The 17,026-nt window shown below is 42.3% G+C and overlaps 1 pseudogene across 1 annotated transcript; it reads right to left on the reverse strand.

Annotated features, from left to right (window-relative positions):
• Positions 1-2,081: 2,081 nt before the first annotated feature.
• Positions 2,082-2,813, reverse strand: LOC309812376 (large ribosomal subunit protein uL30-like; annotated as a pseudogene). Its single transcript has one exon. The product of its transcript is annotated as a large ribosomal subunit protein uL30-like (transcript).
• Between the last annotated feature and the right edge of the window lie 14,213 nt (positions 2,814-17,026).

Below are 17,026 nucleotides of genomic sequence, written 5' to 3' on the forward strand. Positions count from 1 at the left end.
GGACAGTTAAATTGCTTCCATGTCCTGGCTATTGTAAAGAGTGCTGCTATGATCATTGCGGTGCATGTATCTTTTCGGGTTATAGTTTTCTCCGGATATATGCCCAGAAATGGGATTGCTGGATCATATGGTAACTCTATTTTTAGTTTTTTTAAGGAAGCTTTGTACTGTTCTCCATAGTGGCTGCACTAATTTACATTCCCACCAACGGTGTAGGAGGGTTCCCTTTCCTCCACACCCTCTCCAGCATTTATTACTTGTAGACTTTTTGATGATGGCCATTCTGACCAGTGTAAAGTGATAGCTCATCGTGGTTTTGATTTGCATTTCTCCAGTAATTAGTGATGTTGAGCATCTTTTCACATGCCTCTTGGCCATCTATATATCTTCTTTGGAAAAATACCTATTTAGGTCTTTTGCCCATTTTTTTTAAAATTTATTTATTTTTGGTTACATTGGGTCTTCGTTGCTGCGCAGGCTTTCTCTAGTTGCGGCGAGTGGAGGCCACCCCTCCTTGCCGTGCGCGGGCTTCTCCTTGCGGTGGCCTCTCTTGTTGCAGAGCCCGGGCTCCAGGCGCGCGGGCTGCAGTAGTTGTGGCACGCGGGCTCAGTAGTTGTGGCTCGCGGGCTCTAGAGCACAGGCTCAGTAGTTGTTGCGCACGAGCTCCGCGGCATGTGGGATCCTCCCAGACCAGGGCTCGAACCCGTGTCCTCTGCATCTGCAGGCGGATTCTCAACCACTGCACCACCAAGGAAGTCCCTTTTGCCCATTTTTTGATTGGGTTTTTTTTTTTATATATATATTGAGCTGTATGAGCTGTTTTGGAAATAAATCTCTTATCAGTTGCATCATTTGCAAATATTTTCTCCCATTCTGTAGGTTGTCTTTTTGTTTCGTTTTTGGTTCCCTTTGCTGTGTAAAAGCTTTTAAATTTAATTAGGTCCCACTTGTTTATTTCTGATTTTATTTTCATTACTCTAGGAGCAGATTCAAAACAATATTGCTGCAATTTACGTCAGAGAGGTACCTGCCTATGTTCTCCTCAAAGAGCTTTATAGTATCCAGTCTTACATTTAGGTCTTAATCCATATTGAGTTTACTTTTGTATATGGTATTAGATAACATTCTAATTTCATTCTTTTACATGTAGTTATTCAGTTTTCCCAGCACCACTGGAACGTGAGCCTTTCCATGGAATAATAGAACCTTTAAATGTCCTAATTGCCATGTAAAAGTAGCAAGGTGTTCTTACTTCTCACCTCTCATTGCCCACCACTCTCTGCTTCATGTTTTAAGCTCTATCAATTCTGAACAATCCTCATAGTTCCTCAGAGGCCCTTCCTTTCTTCTGACTGCAACGTTTTCTTCTGAAGATCTACTTACTCAAGACTTACTACATCCTTCACATCATTTAGGAAGCCCACCACTACCCCTGTTCTACATGAATTACTGTATGAGTCCCCAGTTCACTGCAGGACTATGTCTCTTTTATCTCTGTAGTCTCAGGGCTTAGTACATGAGTTGAAATCCATAAACTAAACATCTATGAAACTGAGCTATTGTTTATTATGAAGCTACACCCTTCATGATTTCATAGACTTCACTTCAGCCTTCCTGAATAGTTGTTCCAGGTTAATTGTCATAATGTTTATATGTGTGTGCACTTCTTTCTAATTGTATTTCAAGTTCTTCCCGAAACAAGGCCGTGGGAATCCCCACGTTCAAATATGCCCCTGGGCTTGGTCCACTGCTGTCTTGTATTCATGCTTGGGTATTCATTCACCAACATTAAAGCCCAGGAAAGAAGATATGACAAAACAGGACTCCCTCCTCCATGGCATGAGTCCTTTGCTGGTTTCAGAGGTGCATGGTGGCTAATGTGGAAAATACACAGGAGCTTTTGCTTGGAACTAGGGTGGGATGAAAAGTGCCTGCTGTGAACATCTCCATCTTTTCCCTGACACTTTCCCTCCAGTTTCTGAGGATAGCAGAAAATCACCTTCTTTGAAGATACTGGGTAACAGTTACATAAAACAAAAACACATTCTTCCAAAGCACTTGTACTTTCAGAGATTCCAAGTTTAGTTCAGCTGCTGGATGAGCCAATTGGTGTGTTTGCCTCCATAACCAGGTGAGCTCACTTCCTTGAGGAAGCCCACCCTATTCTTGGTAGTGTGATGGGCCACTGAGAGTTGGAAAGGGCACAGGAACCCCGAGATCGCCTGAAAATTCTTCTCTGGGAAGGCAATTTCGTGAATGAAGTCTTCCAAGCAAATGACACCAAACTTCCCCAGGTGCTCCTCAGTCACTGTGTTGTCTGTCCGAGGGATGATTTTATTCTTGACCTTGGCTTGTCCGTGTTTCAAGCTGAGTTCCCAAACAGACTTGAGATTTGGAAATTCCCCAGGCCACATAAGAGTCCACTATACCCAAGCGTCTTCATGGTCTGAGGGTTTACTTTCACGAAGATACCACTGAAAATCTTACTTAGGCAAAGTCTTGCAATGGTACTCCCCACATTAATCCTTTGGATGCCTACAACCAAGGCCAAGAAAGGTTTATCTGGCCCTTTCAAGCCATGGGGTTTCCCTTCTAACCATCTGAGGTGCACCCTGTCGTGTAGTTGCTGCCGGGAATCATTTAGGAACCATTCTAGTCACTTAAGCTGGAGCTCTTTTCATTTCCTCTGCTCCTTTGCTTGCAAAAGTGCTTGCTTCTCTTGGGTGGCTTTGAGGGCCTGATACGCCTTCCTCTTTTTAGGAGGTTTTCTGGAACCAAAGTGATCGGGGTTTTTTCTGCTCTTCCTTTCCCATCTTTCCAATGCCGCTGGCTACCGCTCATGCGCAGCCCCACTGCACTTTAATTACTGTCATTTAAAAGATGACCACGTTATGAGAGGCATAATACCTACCAGAAATAGATTTTTCACATTAAACCATCCTTCTTAAAAAAAAATTCATCTTGGTTATACAAGCCTGTGTCAGAAATTTTACAAAATTGTTCATTCCTGTAAAAATTACTTTCAAAGATATCCTACCATTTTATCCCCAGAAAGTGACGTCAGCTTCTACCACATAAGAAATAAAAATGGCATTAAGTGGACATCTTGAAGATAAGAATGCATGCTTTTAGTACAAGCAAGCTTTCTCCACGCTTTCCTCTTTCTTCTTCACCCCATCCCCTTTGTCCTACCACTTTTCCTTTCCTTCCTTTGTTCTTCTCCATTTCCAACTGCCGATGAAATATGGGACTTGCTTAGACCCACTTAGAGCAATCGTGGGTTTTAAGTTTGCTGACTGCTTTTCTAGCATGAGGATTTAGGCAGCGGGGAGCATAGACTGGGAATGTAGGCTAACGTTCCCAGGTTCTAAATATCACCAAATCAGAAAAGAATTGCATTTGTGAAACTGAAGAGAGACTCTTTTTATCTTTTAATAACCCCCTATGCCATCCTTAGCACCAAATGCAAAAGAAAGGGTGACAGAAAGGGCAAGAGGACTTACCAGAGAAGAGACCTTCTGCTGGGACGTTATAAGTAGCATGAAGGAAGAATGAATTAAATGTCAGTTAACAGCGCTGAACCCGCAGAGGAAAGGATGGGAAAAGGCAATAAAGAGCTGTGACAGTGCTGACTGAGGATCTAGCAAAAGGGCAGGGTGCCTTCCATCTGTTTGGAGAGTGCAGGCTGAGCCATTGGTGGGGGGCGGCGATCATCCTCAGGGAAGCTGTGACTCCGTGACTCTGCCAGCAGTGATGTGTGGGTAAAGCAAAGAAGTACAGTAAAGAAAATGACGACCCAGAAAGTGGTGGTGACAGCAGCACTTGCCCCTGTGGTGAAAGACACTCACTCGTTCACCTTTTCAGGTGTTGTTTGTGAAGCAGCTACTCTATGTAAATCAGAGTCCCTAACTATGCACCTTCGTCCAGATTCCGAGTCTTCCTAAATAGGCTCCTTGTCTCTAGCCTCTCCCTATTCCAGTCTATCCTACACACACAGTCCAGGAAATGCTTCCTCCTACACAAGAGGGGTTATATATGCATAGGTTCTGGAATTAGGCTTCCTGGATTCAAATCCTGGCTCCACAACTTATTAGTCTGTGACCTTAGGTTAAGTTAGCTAAACTCTCTGAGCCCCCAAGCATCCGTCAGCTCGGGATAAGTAGCAGAAACAAATGTTCCCAGCATCTTCCTGGTTTTAACAATAGCGCTGTGCTTCTTGCTCATGTGTGTGTCCATCCTAGGTCTGACACTATGCTCTGCAAAAGTCTCACTCTGTGATCAAGCCTAAAACTGCAGCCTTGCCTGCATCAGGCCAGCCAGTGGCAGAGGAGAATCACAGAGTAACACTAAACCTTCTGCAGATTCCACACCTGCAAAATTACCTCCTCATCCTTCCCTCCTTAATGCCGTACTCACTTCCCTCTAAGATACAAAGAAACGTTCAGCCCAACAAAGACAAAATAATTTGCCATTTTCTGCCCAATACTTAGGCTTGATATTTCATAGACAGTTGGCTTAATTAATATAGAGTACTGGACCCACCCAGGGAAAACAGGTATTTCTACCAAAAAGAGTTCTGCTTACAAAATGAAACTAAGGCATCAAGCCCTTATTGTTACCTTGACATTGAACAAGTTACCTCCAGCACAGGAAAGCTGTGGAGGAAAAACTACATAAAAGAGCCTTTTTAGGGCTTCCCTGGTGGCGCAGTGGTTGAGAGTCCGCCTGCCGATGCAGGGGACACGGGTTCGTGCCCCGGTCCGGGAGGATGCCCCGTGCCACGGAGCGGCTGGGCCCGTGAGCCATGGCCGCTGAGCCTGCGCGTCCGGAGCCTGTGCTCCGCAATGGGAGAGGCCACAACAGTGAGAGGCCCGCGTACAGAAAAAAAAGAAAAAAAAAAATCTCATCACAGTGCAATGTGGGCTGGTGATGGCAGGTGCGGGGCTAGGAGATCTGCTCCACATTCACATTCAGGAGCCCAGGCCCCTTCCATCTCACCACATCTCCCTCCTGTATGTCCTTGCAGTCCTCTCTATTCAGCTGTAAGATCAGTAAAGAGATTAGAGGATTGCATTTGAGAGGATTTTACGGCCTAGGCCTGAAAAAGGTGTATATCCCTTCTACCTCGTTCAGTGACCACAACTCTGACACAAGGCTGCATCTAACTGCAAAGGAGGCTAGGAAATATCGTCTAGCTACGTGTCTGAAAGAAGGCAATTTGGGAAAAAAACAGTCAATCTGTTCCACAGTGACTTAGGCTCACTTTCTAGCTAGGTGACTTGATCTAGTACACAAGCCTTAGGCAATGATTCAAATATGTGAATTTACAAAAGCACAAATTACAACATGTTCTATACATTTGGCCTCATGTGCCATGTATCTTTGGAAATGATGGTCTGTTTTGCTATTATAAAGAACCATGCTGACACAAATTGCTGAATCATTATGTGAAATGAAGGTGTCTGATCACTGGGTTAGGCTATTTGTAAGCTAACAAGTAGAAGAGAAAAGCCCTTCAAATGCTCGCCCACAGAATAAACACACAGACACGGAACACCATCATGCTATGCTCTGTGCAAACACACAAACTCCTCCCACAGAGATTGACATAATGGAGGGGAAAAAGAGAGAGAGAGAGAGAGAGAGAGAGAGAGAGAGAGAGAGAGAAGGAAAGGATATGTACACAAGGAATTGAACCAAATCAAATGTTTTGGGAGACGCTTGACTACCTGCCCTGATAAGTAATAAGATGAATTTGTAAGATTTGCCTGGCCTCACAGTCAATAATTGTTAGAAAATTGTCAGGCTCAAGATGGATGACATCATGTAGGGCAAATGAAGATCATTTCCTTCTACACTGATTGGTGCTTGAGGTTTGTTTATACCCCAGCTGCCTGGGCCTTGTTGTAAGTAACCAGATATCATAGGTTTGAAACAGGCTTTCCATTTGCATCACTGGGCATTGAGTGCAGCCAACAGGAAGCCCAGTGATTCAGATAACTTGTTTTAATTGAAATCAATACCAACACAGGCAAAAACTGCCTGGAATGGCAGTGCTATGCTCTGATGGAAGATTTTCGTGATCTCTACCAATGATAACCATTATTAAGAACAAAATATTAACTTCAACAGTGACATATAGTGCTTTCCAAGAGGAAGGAAAAAGTTTGGGGACCAGAAAACTGTCCAGAGAAGTTTTGGACAGTTTTCAATAAGAAAAAAAAAAAAAAAGAAAGAAATTTTACTTCTTCAGGTCTCTATTAAGTTTCAGTCCCAGCCTCAAGTTCAATTTCACTTTGAATTTCCAATAAATGGAAAGAGAAAATTAGCCACCCTAGTCCGTCTCCTGCCAACTCTTCTCCAGCCTTTCTTTTCCACTCTCACCCAGATTAGGTCTGGTGAAAAAGAGAATAATTATGACAATTAATATTTATTGACTATCTTCCAGGTGCAGGGCTGTGTTCTAGTCCAGGGATCCGCAAACTTTGTCTATAAAAGTCCAGATAGTAAATATTTTAGGCTTCATGAGCCATACCGTCTTGTGACTATTCAGTGCTGCCTATGTTACACAGACACATAGAAAATATGTAATAGATTGGTGTCCCTGTGTTCCAACAAAACTTTATTTGTAAAACAAGCAGCAGGTCAGATTTGGCCTACAGACTATACATAGTTTATGGACATAGTTATGGACACTAGAGTTTACATATTTTACTTATCTTCACTGAGGAGGGTTATTACCATCTTATTTTACAAATGAAATAGGCACCCTCTCAAAGCTTTCCCTCTAGTTATGGGTGAAGCTATGTCTATACTAAAGGCAAGTCTAACACCAAAGCAGCCTATACTTTTCCAACTTTGCCACTCTACTGCATAACTGGAAGAGGCAGCTAGGCAGCCTGGACAATAGCAGAAGCTACACCCCTGGGCCTGATTACAAATTGCAGCTGCTAGTTTGAAGAGTTGCCCAGCTCTTCTCTCCTGGTGATCCAGTGTTGACCTAACCAAATTTTCATGATGCAAGGTATATAAAGAGTCAGATACCACTAAAAACAAGCACTGTCAGAGAGTGTAAACCCCTAAGAAAAATTCATTCCTCATGGCCTCTGGGACCTCAACTTCAACACAGGTCAAGAACTGGGCCAGATTTGAAGAGTATTTGAGCATTCATTTGGTATCACACAAATACCATATTTATAGCATCCATGTATTTCATGCCCACCAGTAAGATGGGGAGTAAGGGTATCTATATCTCCAGAGCCTTGCATGGAACTTGACACATAGGAAGTTCTCAAGAAATATGTGTGCCATGTCTTCATGGATAATTGAGGTAATAAAACTTATTTATTACAAATAAAAATATAATTATAATTGTATAATTAAATATTATAATAAGTATATATTATTATAATCACATGTAGTAGAATTATATTACATGTAATTATAATTACCTATTACAATATATAAATAAATTAAAAGTTTTTATAAGCAATGTAATAAAAGTAAGGTATTATTCCTGCTTTCTGTAAGCTGACACGCCAATAGAAAAGAAGAGAAATATACACACATGTTATTGGCCCTGCATTATTGCTGAGAAGTAAAAAGTGCTCTAATTATTCAGAGGAGAACAGAAAGCTTAACTCCCTCTTCTGCAGGCACATCTTCATAAAGGAGATGGCATAGAGGCCGGCTCTTGGAACTGAGTAGGATTAGGCAGGTGGAGATGTTGGTAGGTGGAGGAAGGGCCTCTCAGGCAAAGGAGACATGGTGAGCAAAGACAGGGAGATGGGAAAAGGTCAGGCATCTTAGGAGAAGAGAAGCTGCTTGGTTTGACTAGAGCATTGAGCAGGAAGGGGGAATAATGAAAGATATGGCCAGAAAGATAGGTTGGGAGAAAGTAAAACTTCAATCATGATAGAAGAGTTTTGAAATAAAAACTAATGATGGGACATGTATTTCCAAACAGAAAAGTATTCCAAAGTTTTCTCCAAAAAGTAGAGTTATCTTCCCAATTAAAAGACATTGATAGAAAAAAAAAAAAAGCTTTGCTGAATTGTAATAAACTAGAAACAATTGGTATCTTAACGTAGAGGAAATGGTGTCACTAAACAGTCATTTGTAAAGTTCTTATGTTTTTAGTTGCTTAATGTGTGACTTTACATCTCTTCTAACTGATCCTGCCTCAGGAGGTACTATCACCTCATGAGGGAGGAACAGAATGTGATTTTTCTCATTGTTGTATTTCCAGCACCTAGCACAGTGCCGGGTATGTGGCAGAAGCCCAATAAATGTTTAAAGAAGAAGTGAATCAAGTAATACTGCCCTTGGTATTCATAAAAATAAGCATCTTTTTGTTTATTTCTTGGTGTAGGTAACTACGCATCAGTAATTCTAAAGACAACTAAGAAATTCACCAAAAAAACACCCAATAAAACAACAAACACTACTTAGGTTAAGACCCTTGCCTTGATTTTAGTGTTGATTGACAAAAGAATCAATTAAACCTGGGTTCTTATTTTAAAATCAAAGCCCTTTGAATTTAGCCATATGTGAGAGATCCATGTAGTCCATTATTTTCTGATGGCTACAAATAATTTTAACATAGAAAATAATGCTTAAATCAAAAAAATGATCATCAGCCTCCTAACTGTGCTTCCAGCCCACGCCCATTGCCCACTCCTGTGTGACCTACAGTGCTCCTGAGTTATCTTCTTCAAATATGATCGTGGGGCTTCCCTGGTGGTGCAGTGGTTGAGAGTCCGCCTGCCGATGCAGGGGATGCGGGTTCGTGCCCCGGTCCGGGAAGATCCCACATGCCGCGGAGCGGCTGGGCCCGTGAGCCATGGCCACTGAGCCTGTGCGTCCGGAGCCTGTGCTCTGCAACGGGAGAGGCCACAACAGTGAGAGGCCCACGTACCGCAAAAATATATATATATATATGATCGTGATTTTAACACTTTGTAATCCCAGATTAATGGGTCAATTTAAACTGAAAGATCTGCAAAACCTTACGAGCAATATCCTAGCAAGAATATTACAACAGAAGGTAAATCATGGCCTGCAGCCTAGAGGGTTTTCATGGGAATTCCTGTGTCTGTCTGGGCTAGTCTTTGGGGTCTAGACTGAGGGAAATCAGTCCCTACATTTGCTAATCACTGAAGCTAAAGCAGGATTTCCGTGCCAAGTAGGCAAAGCATAATCCTTAGAGACATGCCTGCCTCTGAGTAAGATGATGAAACCCCCAGATGGTGACTTGTTATTTCCATACAGCACAGGCAAGTGTCCAGTGTCAACCAGGCATGAAACTGAAGCATGAGAATGATCCAGAGTTGAATAGTGAATGCAAGGCTTTTTCTTTTCTTTCTTCCTTTTTTTTTTTTTCTGGTCTTTAGCTATTGTTGTGTACTTAAGAAAACATTTCTTGTTGGTAATGGTTACAGGGGTGGTAGATGGCATCCCACTGCCTTGCAAGAAACAGCTAGCTCCTGAGGTTATTGCAGTGGCTCTGTCTGAGCAGTGTGGCTTCCAAAAGTGGAGGTGGAAATTAACTGGCATTTACGTAGCAAAGCTGCAGGGATAATTAGTAATTCGACACACAGCCGTTCAGGGCAAGGTCAACAGGAGGAGTAACATAGCATCATATGATAACCGTTTAATGGGCTCTGTGAAATGAGTGTGTGGTCTAGGCTCAGCTGCCCAGGTACTGGTTCCCACACTCCCAGGCTCGGGAGAGGGTCAGCTGAACACAAAGAGTCAACATACAGCTCTGGCTGGATAGAGTTAGCCACCAAAGCCCCATTAGACCAGAGGTTGGAGCTCCTTCTGGATAAATAAAGTCATTCAATGAAGCTACAGATGCATGACATTTTAAGTGTACTGAGCCAGCTAAATTTTACCAGTTGGTGTAATTTTTCAACTTGAATAGTTTTTCCATTTCTTTGCCACAGCATTGTGGGAGGGACTGGACGGAGTCACGCCGATCCTGGGGAGAATGAGATGTTTGGATAGAGAAAAGGCAGGAAGGCTTCGTGTTGAAGGTTTACTAGCAGGAAAAATTTAAAAATGGCCTTCCAGGGCTTCCCTGGTGGCGCAGTGGTTGAGAGTCCGCCTGCCAATGCAGGGGACACGGGTTCGTGCCCTGGTCCGGGAAGATCCCACATGCCGCAGAGCGGCTGGGCCCGTGAGCCATGGCCGCTGAGCCAGCGCGTCCGGAGCCTGTGCTCCACAACAGGAGAGGCCACAACAGTGAGAGGCCCGCGTACCGCAAAAAAAAAAAAAAAAAATGGCCTTCCATTCATGAGCAAGGCTTCACAGTGGCCTGACACCATGGGAATTCACCAGACAGTTGGGTGGAGCTCAGCGACCTCTAGTTAGGAAGTTTTCACCCTTCCTCCGCCTCAACTGGATTCATGAGAGTGTCCATTTTCAATGATGCCAAACCTTTCTTTAACAGTAGAGATCACTCTTCTGTGTTCAGTGAGAACCAATTAATGTCGTTATGCTAAGAATTGCTACTAACATTTTTTCAACACTAATGCTTTGTAGATATTGAATTCAATTGACATTTGTCACAGACCTACTGTGTCCTCTTCTAGAAACCATTCACCCTATGCCCCAGGTTCCATTAAAGAGAGCCCAAGCATAGGTTAACACATAAATAGTTTTCTAATTCTTTACAACAAGTGTCAGCAAACTTTTCTTGTAAAAGGCCAGATAGTAAATACTTTTCAGCTTTGGGGGCCACACATGGTTTATTCTCTGTGCAACTATTCACCTCTACCTTGTAGCCTGAAGGCAGCTATGGACAATACATCAATGAATGGGTGCAGCTGTGTACTAATAAAACTTCATTTTAAAAGCAGGCACCAGGACTGTGGATTGTAATACAAAATCACCAGAACATCAAACTGAGAGGGAAAGAAAGAAACCACCAAAGTTTACTATTTTGTTGAAACTATAATCTGATTTCTTTCAGTCATGGCTATGGAGAATTAATCCCCTTAGTCAGATGCAGAAGCAGCTTCACTGTCAGAGTATTTTATTAATTCATGATTTATGCTTTACCTACTTTCAAAAAAAAAAAAAAATCCCAAGTGGCTGTTACTGGTAATATATACACAGAGGTTCACCTACATGGTATAGCTGAAGACACATTCCCCAACCAATGCAATTCTAGGTAGAATTATATGTCATCAATTAGAAATTCATCTGAGACAAAAATCTGATTTCTAACACTTAGTTAAGATGGGCTGTGTCAAGCTTGAGCGGACAAAGCCAGCAAGGAGAGACAGCTTCTCAGGAAATGAGCAAATCAGATCATGAGCCAGCAGAGAAAACGCTCTTTAGGACAGAGTATGAGCTAAATTTAGAGTTAGTGTCAAATCGTAGCTTTATGCATCATTAAAGAGGTGAGAACAGGGAGAAAAAAAGGCACTAACATTTTTTGAGAAATTACTGTATGCCTAGCATGGTGTTAGTAAGTACTTTAAAATGAGCTATCCATTCAATCTTTTTGATACTCCAAAGTAAGTATGCTTATCCACATATTATAGGGGAAAAAAAAAAGGAAACATTTTCCTTAAATTTACACAATGGGTACCTCTTAGAGTTGGAATCTGAACCCATGTCTCTCTAGTTCCAAAGCATATGGCTTTCTGTTATACAACACTGCCTCTTGAGCACAAAATATCAACATTTTGCCTATCTTAAGTCAAGGATTCTCTTACTTCTTCCTAATTCCTTTAACCTATGACATGCTCTTATTGTCTGTTCATTGTTGAATCAAATCATGGTTAATATAACCTTAATCAAAATCCAGTCCTATGATTGGTATATAGTTCCTTGGATTTGAGGTTAACTAGCCCACCAGAGATCAAATAATAGGTCGTATGTCAAAAACTATATTCCACCTCTTTTTTCACTCGGTTAACTGGAGCTGGCTTCCAAATAGTCCATAACTCTCATGCATTTGGCTACCAGTTAGTTCTGAGAGTATAATAATTAAAAGAAAAAGAATAGCTAACATTTACTGTGTACTAAGTATGCACCAGTCAGTGTGACATCATTCAGAATCCTTTGATGATCCTCTAAGGAGAGTAGAACTGTGACGCCATTTTATGTAAACTATTTCTCACTAAGAGTTAGGATAATCTGCTCTGGGTCACCCAACTGGTAAATAGCAGAGCTGAGATTCAAACCCTCATCTGCTTAAATTACTTCTAAATTAAGACCTTAGAGAAAAATCACAAGGATGTTTTTCCTGCTTATCAGTGGCAAGACACCCCCCCCACCCCCACCCCCACCCCCATCAGGTAGGTACCTTGTTTCTTTCACTTCCTGAATGAAATTTTTGGCCCCAGGAAAGTAGTTTGAGGGAGAGTAGGCAGCTGTATTCACTCTTCCTGCTGCTTCAAGAACCCCTACAGAAACTGGGAGCTAAAAGTAGGAGAAGAAAGAAAGGGAAGGGACAGACATTGTTGAAGGAGAAACAGAATTGCCTTAATAATAAAGCTTTTTCAAAAATTTGCTCTGGAGAATTTAAATGTAGGTACACATTTGTCCAAAAGCGATCCAAAGTGAAATTCAAATACTGTACTTGCCAGTACTTGCATTTTACTCACATAGAGATAGAATTTGTACAAAACATATAAGAAAGTGAATAAGAGCTCTTTCTCTCTTTTTTATTTCTCAACAGCCAGCTACCCAGAGCACCTCATTGTAGGTTTTCCAATGTTACAAACCCAGGAGTCCCTGACTTTATACTGAATTTCAGAAAGCCCACACTCTGTGTGCATTCACCTAAGGCTGTGAATCAAATGACAGACTGTTCATTTTATTCTCACGTAGGAACATTCCAGTTTCTCTGACAGTGTTACACATATATTGTCCTTTTAGTCTTTCCTTACAACAGAGTAGAATGATAAATCTCTTTGCCTATATGGAATCAAGATATGATTCTTAAACAACAAAGACTGTAATTGTATTAGCAGCACAATGAGTCACCCTATCACTTATATCCTGAATAAATGTGAGATGCATCTGTTGAAATGGAATCCGTGGGCTCCTTTTAATGGGCCAAATGTCTCCAAGGACAAAATAGTGGGAGGAAGTGATCCAGCTGCTCAGACTACAAATCTTTTGTCCTTGAAAGAAAAATCAGCAAAGCATCCTGTAAAAAATAATTGTACGCACTTTACCTTGGGAAAAGATTAACAAAATTTAGGTAGAACACTGCTTATTTGACTATTTCTATTTCTATTTATTCCTCATAGGAGGTCTGGCCAGAGTAAATTTTCCTCCCTGATGGGTTCCTCCAATTGTGATTTTCAAACTTTTTCAAGGCCACTTCAGAGAAGCAAAAGAGCATATAATCTAATTGCCCTACCCACTCCCATTGCTACTGCAGAAAACAAAACAAAACAAAAAAACCCTCACCAAATAAATGGAAAGAAGAGTGTCGTGGATAAGGTGTCAAGGGAAGGGATGAACCAAATGTTCCTTAGTGTGAAAATAAAAAGTATAACATAAAAATTATTGTCTAAAGTGGGGGCATCTTAGGACTTTAAAACTGCTCAGGGCCCCTCTGAATGGCCCTGGCTGATCTGCAAATGCCCTTGGACCAGGATAAGACTACTTTGTACGAGGAAGAAGGATTTTCTTCATGAGAGAAAGTTGGCCTAGGGTTTGGAGGGAGAGAAAAAAGATGCATGTCCTAGAGGTGAAAGAGAGCTTGCACAACAGTTGCTCCATGTTTCCTAGGGTTGACACTCCTTCCTGTCACTCTCACTAACCCCAACCTCACTGATGTAGGGAGATAGAGCCGCCATCTAGGATCTCCGGGAAGATCATGACAGTCCTAGCCTGGGCCCTCGGAGGCATGCCCTGGAGAGAGGAAACCTCAGAGCCCAAAGGACAAAGGGCACATTAGAAAAGCTGTGCCTCACAGATCACTCGTCTCGCTCCAAGGGGGTCAGGCTTCGATCCTTTTTCTAGTCTGCCAACGGCAGTAAAGGAAAGAGGGAGCCCAACCCTGCTGAGGAAAGGAAATGGCAGGGGTGGCACTGAAGAGGACAGAGTAGTTCTGGCAAAGGCCCTGGCAATTGATGAATGTGCACAGAGGTGCATGCCTCGGTGTTAGCAGCAGAAAAAAGTACCAGGCAAGCTGAGCAGGTCGAAGCAGTGACAGACAGCAAGAGTAGGCAAGGGATAGAGCAAACTCTGACCAGTTTGTGCAGGAGATATCCAAGGCATCGCAGTCTCCTTTCTGTGAGTAAAGATGGGATAGGAAATGCATAATAGATCACTTAAGGGTTGCATGGTTGAAGTTAGCCACTGAGAAGACTGTGGACCTCTCGGGAGTTTTGTTAACAGGAGGAAATTCATTATCATTGCATCATAATGAACATTTATTGGGCATTTGCTTTGGCCCAGGCATTGTGGTAAGACCTATGCACGCATTTTCTCTTTAATCCCCATAAGAACTCTGTATGGTAGACACTGTACTTCCCTAGAGTGGTATGGCCATTTTACAGATGAGGAAAGGGAACCCCTTGAAAAGTTAAGAATCTTGCCCAAGATTACATAGCTGGCACATGGCAGAGTGAAGACTGGTCCTCGGGTCTGTCTTATATCAAAGGTAGACTCTTTAAATAATGGTGAACTACTTACCAGCAGCCCTGCCTTGTCTCTCTCCTTAGGATTTTTATGTACATTCATATTTGTTCATCACTCATGTACCAAAGACCTATGAGAACCTACTATGTGCCAGGCCCAGTGCTCAGCACTGGGGAAACATTTATGGAAATATCAGCAGAATCCCACATCTTTTGGAGCTTTCAGTCTAGTTGCGGAGACAGACATTAGTCAAATAGTTGTACACATAAATATAAAATTACGATTGTGATAAATGCTATGAAGGATTTTAAAGCACATAACAGGGGTATTTGCTTAGTCTGAAGGTTCCCTACAAAAGGGACCAGTGAGCTGACAATGGAAGAATGAGTAGAAAATAACTAGGTTAAAGGGTGGAGCTGAGAAAAGCATCTTATCTGGTACTAAAGCCCTGCTGGGGAAAGGGAACAGTATCTGGTGGAGGAAATAATAAAAAAGGGAAGGTGATATTATTGTGACTACAGAAAGAGAGAGATAAAGGGTCTACAGAGGATAATAGGAGAGTCTTGCATAGCTTTCAATGTTGATAGGAAGGATTCAGTAATGATATTAGTTATTATGCAATATAATAGCTGGTTGTATGCAAGACAGTCTTCTAAATACTTATTTACTCATTTAATCTTTCTTATTAGCCTCTGTGGACGAGGTACTCTTATTATTCTCATTTTACAGATAAAGAGATGGAAGCACAGAGTTTAAGGAACTGGCCCAGCTACTTAATGTCAGAGCTCCAGCGTTCTTGTTCTTAACCAATATAGATTCCTGCTTCTATCTTTTATAGAGAAGGGAATGAATATATTAAGAAAGTACAGGGGCTTCCCTGGTGGCGCAATGGCTGAGAGTCTGCCTACCGATGCAGGGGACATGGGTTCGTGCCCCGGTCCGGGAAGATCCCACATGCCGCGGAGTGGCTAGGCCCGTGAGCCATGGCCACTGAGCCTGTGCGTCTGGAGCCTGTGCTCCTCAATGGGAGAGGCCACAACAGTGAAAGGCCCGCGTACCGCAAAAAAAAAAGAAAGAAAGTACAATCAGTAGATTAAGATGGTAGTTCTTAAATACCAGTGCACGTGAACATCAACAAGTATGCCCATTAAAATTCAGATGTCCTTTGCTCAAGCAATTGCAGGAAGGAGTGTACAGCCTCTAAGAGTGAAACTGAGCAGGACCTTGTGGGGCTCCTGGGCACAGAAGCCTTTCCGTGTCCCCCGTTTCTTGTTTGTAGGGAATAGACTCCAGCCTCCATGACCTTCCCTGAATTCCAAAGGGCAGATTCAAACAGTTGCTAATCAGGGGAGGGAGGGGATGCAGAGACAAGGGAGAAGCAGCCAAGAAACAATAGCGCAGCCTTGGGGCAGGGTCCTGGTTCTGCCTCAAGGGATACACATAACAATACCTTTGAGCTCTTTACAGAACTAAAACCCCCAACAATGGAAGATGTTAGCATTCTTCATTCCAGATTAAAGGAACCATAGAAGCTCTTCAAGAGACCACCTGAGGCCAGATTAAATGAGTGTAGGCCCTGCACATACCCTAATCATTATTGGCAATGCACCCTTGAACTATTGCTATAACACTCCTCATCAAATCCTCCCAGATTGGGACACACAGTTTTGAGAGACATGAGCCCGCTGTGTCCCCCTTTGCCTGGCAAAGCAGTAAAGCTATTCTTTTCTACTTCACCCAAAACTCTATCGCCAAGATTCAGTTTGGTACTGGTGCACAGAGGCTAAGTTTTCGGGATCAAGAGAGCAATAGGAAGGCCAGATGACTGAGGAAAGACTAGATGAAGAATGGAGATAAACTAAATCTGCCAAGGATGCTGCAGGCTTGAGGTCCTATAAGAGGGAACCAATACGATCCAGAAGAGGAAAAGATGTATTTATGGCTAAAAGGGAAGTAAGCGGCAGGCTTGGTTTATTTACAGTGTTCTGGTGTTTGAAATGGGCATTGTTTAAAACTTCTTTTATCCCAGAATTATTTCCCAGAACTTCCTACTGGGCCTCCCAGAACACTGAGATGAACATCTAAAAAATTGACAGGGACGAGGGGGAATATCTATGGTCTTTAGCTTCCACAGCTAATGGCCTTTCCCTGACATTTACATCACCAGAGAACACAAGCCAACACATGCTATAAGGATGTAACCAGCAGTAGGGAAAACATTCATTATCAGAAAGAATTGCCCAAGTCCTAAGGATTCAGCTATGGAAGAAAAAAATTCTGCTTAATGGAAATATCAAAAGTTAACTTTTCTTAGTTCTTTCAGTGGGTCACTCTCATTGCCTATTTCAGTCGCCCCCAAGAAGCAAATCACAACTGGAGTCAGATTTCAAGTTCAGGCAACTCTCAACTCTCT

This window comes from Mesoplodon mirus (assembly GCF_964341445.2).
Source record: "Mesoplodon mirus genome assembly, chromosome: 11".
In the NCBI taxonomy this organism is placed as follows: Eukaryota; Metazoa; Chordata; class Mammalia; order Artiodactyla; family Ziphiidae; genus Mesoplodon; species Mesoplodon mirus.